General features: G+C 40.0%; 1 non-coding gene across 1 annotated transcript; it reads right to left on the reverse strand.

The window, feature by feature from the left end:
* Positions 1-901: 901 nt before the first annotated feature.
* On the reverse strand, positions 902-973 carry trnae-uuc (transfer RNA glutamic acid (anticodon UUC)). Its single transcript has one exon. It is a non-coding gene; the product is annotated as a tRNA-Glu (tRNA).
* Between the last annotated feature and the right edge of the window lie 6,957 nt (positions 974-7,930).

Raw genomic sequence — 7,930 nt, forward strand, 5'->3', positions numbered from 1 at the left:
GCAGCCCAAACTGAGCCAGATTTTCATAGGGCCACTGGATGGGACCCATTGTGGGTGGGAATTACAAATCACAGTCCTAGTCAGGTCCTCTTAGATCCCGATGGCTCCAGAACAGTTTTGTATTTTCAAAGGGATGACGGAGGCGGGTGGTAGGGGTGCAGGAAACATGGTCACTGCCAGTGGCCCATAAGCTCCATAAGGAGATTGTTAAGTGATCTGCCCATTCAGATTTGAAATTTTCAAATGTTTTAGGGTGAGCCGGAAGAGTCTTGCCTGCAGGGCTCAAGTAATTTTCTCTGCAGTTATTTCAACTTGGAATCTGAGGGGCCAACTATCGCCGGCACAAATGCTGCATCAAACCTTGTCATCCATGGCCACTTCTGACCTCCTGGCCTTCCAACGAGCTGCCTGCTCTAATCAACAAAACAGCAGCAGCCTCCAACTTGGCTGCCACCTGCCTTTGCCCTGGCGCCAGGCAGGTAGCTCCTGCCCCCTGGAGGCACACAGCACCTCTAATTGGGCATTGACCTCACCCTCTGGCCAATTAAGCTATTTTAATTTAAAAGTTGCTTTGCAATAGCGAAGCAGCTTGAGCACGTGCCAGGACTTGGAATTCACTCAATCTTGGGTTTGCCCCGTTGAAAATCTAGCCCACAAGGTCAGATTTTCAGGAGTTCTATGTGTTAAGATTCCTTGTCTGACTTGCTCAGAGTTCAGATAAGAAACCACAGGGCAGTTTTACTTTTGGTAACTTTACTGTTACCTAGAATTTTGTAATATCTTAAGGCCAATTTCTGTGGTCACCCCAATCGCATTCTATGTTAAATCAGTCTGGGGCTTGGGGACAACTCAGCTTCAATGTAATGTATTTTAACTATTTCACAAGGTCAGTAAATTTGCATTCCCTGACTGGGAATCGAACCCAGGCCGCAGCGGTGAAAGCGTCGAATCCTGACCATTAGATCACCAGGGAAACTGGCAATGTAATGTATTTTAGAAACACTAAATAAAGGCTGTGCTTAATTGACATCTTTTGCTTTGAAAAAAAAAATATTCACTGTTTAAAGACAGTTAATCTTGTTTGGCTTTTTGAGTTTCCAGTAATTTGCTACTGACACCTGATTTTTCACTTGTGTTAAGTGGAAGCTTGTGATGGAGAATTCTGGAGTATGACCAGCTCATCATTCTGTCGTTCAGCTTGTGGTTTCACTCTGCACCTGTGGTATCCTTCCTGTGATAAACTCTATCAGCTCTATCTTACTCTGTCATCATTCAGACCTTAACAGCCTTTGGCTTTTTGGGAGAACGAAGGAGGTTAGGAGGGGAATCTTTTGATTCCACATGCTTGTATTTACTTAGCACAGGTCAATGGTTGAAAAAGTCGAATGTTAGTGCCATAGTTTTCAAAATTTCAGGTGAACCAACTGCCCTTTCTGAGCAGATCTGCTCAATTGAACACAAACAAAAATGAACTGCAAGTGACCTTTCAGCTTACCTACAATTATAATTATTGCTAGCAAAGTTAATTGCTTCTCAATGATTCTTAATGCCATCTGAATCATTCCAATTTATAGTATATTAGTCAGCCAATGTTGAAGGTTTTTAACAAAGAAAACTGAGCTCAGCAGAAGTTAAATAGGGGAAGGAATGTTCACGAAATTGAAATCTGAAGGTTAATATGTCTACAAGTGAATAAGAAGATTGCCAAAATATTTTAAGATGATCTCATTGAATGAGCTGCTGCAAGAGTTTGACTCCAGAATATGAAAATCACTAATACTTATTTATCTAAATAGTCAAGGAGGGAACATTAACTCCATGGCAATAGAACAGCAAACAGCATGTGCTGACCATCTGGTGTGCCAGCGTATGGAGGTAGGGAGGACCTCAGCCATAATGATTGGGCCTTATTTAAATACAGCCACCTAGCTGCCCACCACAAAGTGACTTTTGGAGGTAGCTTGCAAGATTTGATTTCCTGTAGGCTGACCAGCTGGCAGCAACTGGTATATCATTGATGGGTTGGAGGTTGAGGGGGAGACGGAGATGGTGGTGGTGGGCAGTGGTGTAGGAGAGGGTAGTGGGAGGGCTAGAGTTTGGGAGGCTTTAAGGAACCCAGAAATAGAGGTGGTGAAGCCAGTGACTCAAATTCTTTTGTGGAGTTAGAAAAAAATTTCTGCTCTTACTGGAAACAGAACAAAAAGTTTGGAACTTATCTTTTGGTGATTTCCCCAGGGTGTCCAGCACCTGTGGAATGTCCACAGCAATTGTTCCACTGTGTAGTCCATTAAAGTACTTCGGGGGCCTGTCTAAGGAACAGAAATTCACCGGAATCTGCCTGGGTTGGAGGCACCTCAGCCATTCGGCTTCAATACAACTATATGGCAGAAAGAGAGAGCAGTTAGTCTACCACAGGGGTATTAACTCCCAACCACGAAAGTGGGCCTAGTGTTCACATCCAAAACAGGCAGGAGCTTCAATAAAATCGGGGACCTATACTGTATTTAGAACACTGACATAGTGTTACCTTTCCATTGGGTGAATCACATTTGCACTGCATTGTGGGACTGAGCACTGAATGGCCAAACCAAAAGTCACTAAAGGTATCACAACAAGCCTCACAGGAACCAGTTTTGCCAATGAATACCCTGCCTGACTCTACATTAATCTTCCAGGCCAGTTGGTCCCCAGGTTTGACCCCCACCCCTACCCACACTCGACTTAAGGACCCATTTTAGCTTTGTTCTATGAAAGAGCCATTGAATGTCCTGACCCTCTGATTGGCAATTTACTTGTCAAAACTCATCAGCGTTGGCAACGTGCCAATATATTCCTATCAAGTCATGCCAGTAAAAGGGGTTCAGGTTACTGACAAGCTTCATTGGAAAGTGTGATCGTCATCACTGAAAAATGAATATCAATCCCAGGTACTCATAAAATCTCATTGTAAAGGAAATCGTGAACATCAAAAATGTGAAATGAAATGGAAAATGCTGGAAAACATAATTTATCATTCTTTTTCAAGTACTGACCAAACAGTTGTGCAATTCATGCATTTACTTCTTAAAGTTACAACAAGGATTTAATATTTTATCAAAATACAAATGTGTTGGCCACTGTCTGAACATGTTCCTACTTTTTTTGTATGAAAAGTGAAATTATGTCACTGACATTTTAGAGCTTTCTGTTAAAGATACTTGTAACACTGGAAGCATTGTGCTGCTAATAAGATTCTCATAATTAATCAAGAATGCTAGCCTTGTTTAACATCTTTTAGTAGAAAACCGCTCAGTAATATTCAGTGAGTTAATTTAGAAGGGTGGTGCCACTTGGTTACCATCAATATTTGAAAGCTGTCAACACAATTCAGTGAGTACATCTGATTCTTTCCAGAAGGATATGAAAAAGATCTCCAGGAGTACAATAATCCAGCTTCTTTATCTGATTTCCTTCCTAAAGCACGTTATTATTTACAGTACCCTAGATAGGAGACTTAATAGCAGAGGTGAGACGTGATGCAAAATTCTCAACATTGAGAATTAACGCTGTGTCCTGCACATGGGCGAAGAAAAGGCCGTTTGCGCTGAGTGAACACATCAAAACACCAAATCTTTAAAGTAATTTATTTGATATTTTTCACCCTTTTTGCAAACTGGACATAGAAGTATTAGTATTTAAAATAAATATTGCTGCTTTGTTGTATTTTCTTCATTGTTTTAGCTCTTAACATGAGAACAAGTTATCTTTGTAAGATAAAAGGAAGAATCTGGTACTAAAACATGCTGCCTGAGAAATTCAGCAGTATCTACTTTTGAGGCGCACAACTTGCAGAATGTTAACAGCCCACGCTCAAGTGGAGAAGGCTGAGGAGTATGAGGTTTTGGGCCTTGGACTTCATTATCATATAGCAGTTGTAGCAGTAGGAGCTGGCACAGCTTTATAAGTAATGTGCAAGTAATTGATTGGGCAAGATCATGGAGCTCTGCAGAATTGTTGGCTGGATCTTGAAATGTGATAGGGAGTCAGGAAGGAACATTGCAAGGGTCTGCAGTGTTGTTGGCTGGGCCACAGAGTGCAATTGGAGATGGAGGGAGGAAAGCTAGGAGGTCAGGACAGGGGCCGGGGTTGGTGGGAAGGGTGGGGAGTGGTGGTGGAAATTGGAAAATGGGAGGTTGCCTGGGAATCGGGGTCAGGAATGTGGTTGGGGATCTCAGGACTGGGAGCAGTGGTGATTGAGTAATAACCTTTCTTACATTCCACGTTGCTTACAATTGGTTTTCACAGAGGCGCACGCCGAAGTTACAGAAGCATATGCCTCTTTCTTGCGTATGTTAAAATCCTAATGACTGCTTCTGATGTGGATAAAGGCCTGTCTATTTTGACCCTTACCAAAATGGCATCCAGCGTGGTCAGCGCCAGAATTGTGTATCCACAGCAATGCCATTTTGGAGTGCCAAAAGCCTGGGCACTACTGAGCCAAATGTCTTACCATAATATTTGTAATTTGTGGAAAATTCCAAAAAAGAAACTTCATTCAGCGTGGAATTTCCAATGAAGCTTTACCCCAGTCACTTGTGAGAAGACAAAGTGCTCTGCATTCTATTTCTTGTTAAAGATTGAATGTTACCTTACTTTCTGGAATTTATGATTCCTGCTTTGTGGTTTCAATGTTTTTACTGATCTCAATGAGTTGAATTTGATTTAAACATGCAGATTTGTAACTTTGCATTCCTTAAACCACAAAAAAAAATTAGGAGTAAAAATAAAGGTGTGATTCGTGTCAAATAAATATAAATAGAGATTGCGGGGGGAGTGACAGTGAGCTCAGTTGGCTATAGCACATGGTTCAGAATAATGCCAATGGCACAAGGTTAGATCCCTTTTTTGGCTAAGGTAGACTCGGCGCCTGCCTCCTTGCCCTGCCCTGCAGTAAAATCACAGAATAAGCCATGGTTCAGCAAACCTTGTATAATCAAGGATGCTACCTGAAAAAGAGATTGTTGACAATGAAATTTTGAACACTACAATAAAACAAAAATCTTCTGCTTAGAGATCATCCTGTTTGAAACTTTTCCAAATTTAGCAGTGCTTAATGCAGTTAAACAAAGACAGCTTAATAACTAGTATAGAGTAAATTGTTCTGTTGAAGGGTCATTCGGACTTGAAACGTTAACTGTGTTCCTCTCCGCAGATGCTGCCAGACTTGCTGAGTTTTTCCAGGTATTTTTGTTTTTGTTTTGGATTTCCAGCATCCACAGTTTTTTGCTTTTATCTTAGAGTAAATTGTGCTCCATTCTAAGCACCAGTGCATCTTAAAGGTAATAATGTATCTAAACCAGAAGTCACTACTATATTATTCCATTAATAGTAGGCTGATTGAAAAAAAAATCAAGAAACTAAGTGAAGGATAAAATACATAAAACTGCTGTGGGTGAAAAGAATAAAACAGAAGATGAGCTAAATCAGGCAATACTGATTAGTTGATGCCAAGCTTGAGTTTTAAAAACCTGTCTATGTTAAGAGGAAGGAAAATAAATGAGGTAAGGAGCTCCTATTCCTGGTCGCTGCCTAAAATAGGCATTAAGTCTCTTATATATGTAAATATGGAGCATATATAACACCTGTTTTAAACCTCTTGATATAATTGGTCTGTGAAAAGTGTAACAGGAGTCAGGCCTGCCTTATTTCTTCAGCAGCTGTTGCGGCCTAAGCAGCAGCCACCAATGAGATTTTAAAAATATTATATTCTTGTGAATTCAGAAAGAGAACAGAAGCTCCTCCCTGATCAGTCCTCCTCCCTTTCTCCTTCCCCCTGACACTTAGCTGAGGGTGACTGCCAAATTTCAAGCCAACAGAAGGCCAAGTTTCCAAATTATTTGGATGGAGCCCAAGGCTGAATCTTGGGTTGGTCTTGAACCTCCCAGTTCAAGTGCATATTGCAGCCATGTTGCTGCCTTCATGCACAAAACCAGATGCCAACAAATTTCCCATACATATACACAGTGGTATAGATACCACTATACCCAATTGTGTGGTATAGTACTGAGCCATACAAAAAAACTAAGGTCCCAATTTCAATTCCTGATGTGAGGCTGTTTTAGTTGACATGAAGGGAGGGTGGGTGTCTATAGGAATGGGAGGCAGGATTCCTGCTTCTGGTCACAATTCACAAATTCCTGAGGATGTGCATGTACTGATATTGGTAAACTAAAAGATTGGGTTTGGGCATGAACTTGCTCTCATGATTGAATTATCCACCAACAGTTAGTGCCTGGGATCACATTTGAAACATGGCAGCTTACCTTAGTATATTAGTACACTCATGTGATATATGGAGGAGTTGCAGGGATACCTTGCTAAGGAACTATTGTCCTTCATAATTTTGCATAAGTCGATACAATCACAATTAGGCTGAAGGAGGTGAAGGGAGGTGAGGCACTTTCAAAGAGAGGAGGCTGGAAAGAAGTCTGGTGGCTACCTACAGATTGGAAAATACAGAGGCACTGAATAGTTCAGTCTGAACTTATATTACCAGTGACTATTTCCTGGATAGTTAGACATGCAAGGGGAGAAAAAAGCGTTTGTTTTATTGAGAAAAGGAAAATGTGGATTGAATGAAATAATTACAATCAAAAATCACATGGCATCTATAATTTTAGAAAAATAAAATTAATTAATTTGTGTTGAGGTTTACATCTTAGGAAAAGGACCATGTGGCTGTAACAGGACATTCAGTTGTCCAAAAGTCTATTCTCGTACAACACAAATCAACATTGTATGAGACAAATGAATAGGATACTATGATGGTGTTGTCTTATCAGGGTTCGTTTCCCCATTTGGCCAAACTAAGTTTATTCTGGGATATAGGATGTGGAATATTCCAAACTATTGCCTGCATAATGTATAAGTGTGATGTCAAATTTTGCTGCGTAATCTTATGCCAATGGTGATTGGTTTATTAGGGAGTGTGCATTTAAAATGGATAATTCTGAATGTTTTGGAAAAACATCTGACCTGGTGCAGTTTAATCAACTGGAAATTTTCAGCCTTTGTTAATTTTGTACACTTGACCAGTTGATCTGTGCAGAGCCAAAGGCCTTTGGCGCTTTTTGTTTTTGTGAAGTTTTATCTCTCCTATTAACGCATGGGTCAGAGGTTGTGTACGGGAGCTCACATTATTAGTTTATTTGTTCAGATTCTGCATCTCGTTAATTGGTGGTTGGAATTCAGGGCTTTTGTTCTGACAGAATTCTGAAGCCACGTGGAAAATTGAAGCAGACACCAAACCTCACCAGCCATGTCAAACCCTATTGTTTGTGATTGCTCTTGTTCTTCAGATTAAGTGTTGTGTTCTCTTTTTCCCTGCTTAAACTTCCTGCTTTTGTTTTATCTTGAATTGATTCACATATGAATTAAATCTTTAAAAATGTCATGATTCTTTATAATACCTAAAATACAGTGAGAGGAAGACCCATTCTTACACCTTTTAATCATTTTTACTTAGAGGGCATGGTGACTTTTATAAGTAACATGATGAACTGTCCCAAAACTGCAATTTTTGTAGTGTATAATAAATAAAATGAGAAGTTTTTCTTTTTTCAGAAAATTACATTTAATAGGTTCTTCAATGAATGTAATCCAAGTGATCCTGTGATCCTCCATCTTATCCAGGCTGTATGGAGTGGACATGTTAGATGACAAGAGACAAAGGTTCCCTTTACCTTATTTGCACTTTAGAATGCTCAGTTAGCTCTCAACAGAAACATCCAATTTTTGTCACAGTTTCACTGAGTCCTGTGAATGCAGATTTAAAAAAAACAGCAGCTAACCTTCCAAAAACTTGTTTATGATATGGAACAAATATGGAAAAATATGTTATGGTCAGTGTTATCATACCTTTACCTTTAAATGTATGTAGTTTTCTAAGTGT

The sequence above is a fragment of the Cetorhinus maximus genome, chromosome 19 (genome assembly GCF_964194155.1).
Source record: "Cetorhinus maximus chromosome 19, sCetMax3.hap1.1, whole genome shotgun sequence".
Lineage (NCBI taxonomy): Eukaryota > Metazoa > Chordata > Chondrichthyes > Lamniformes > Cetorhinidae > Cetorhinus > Cetorhinus maximus.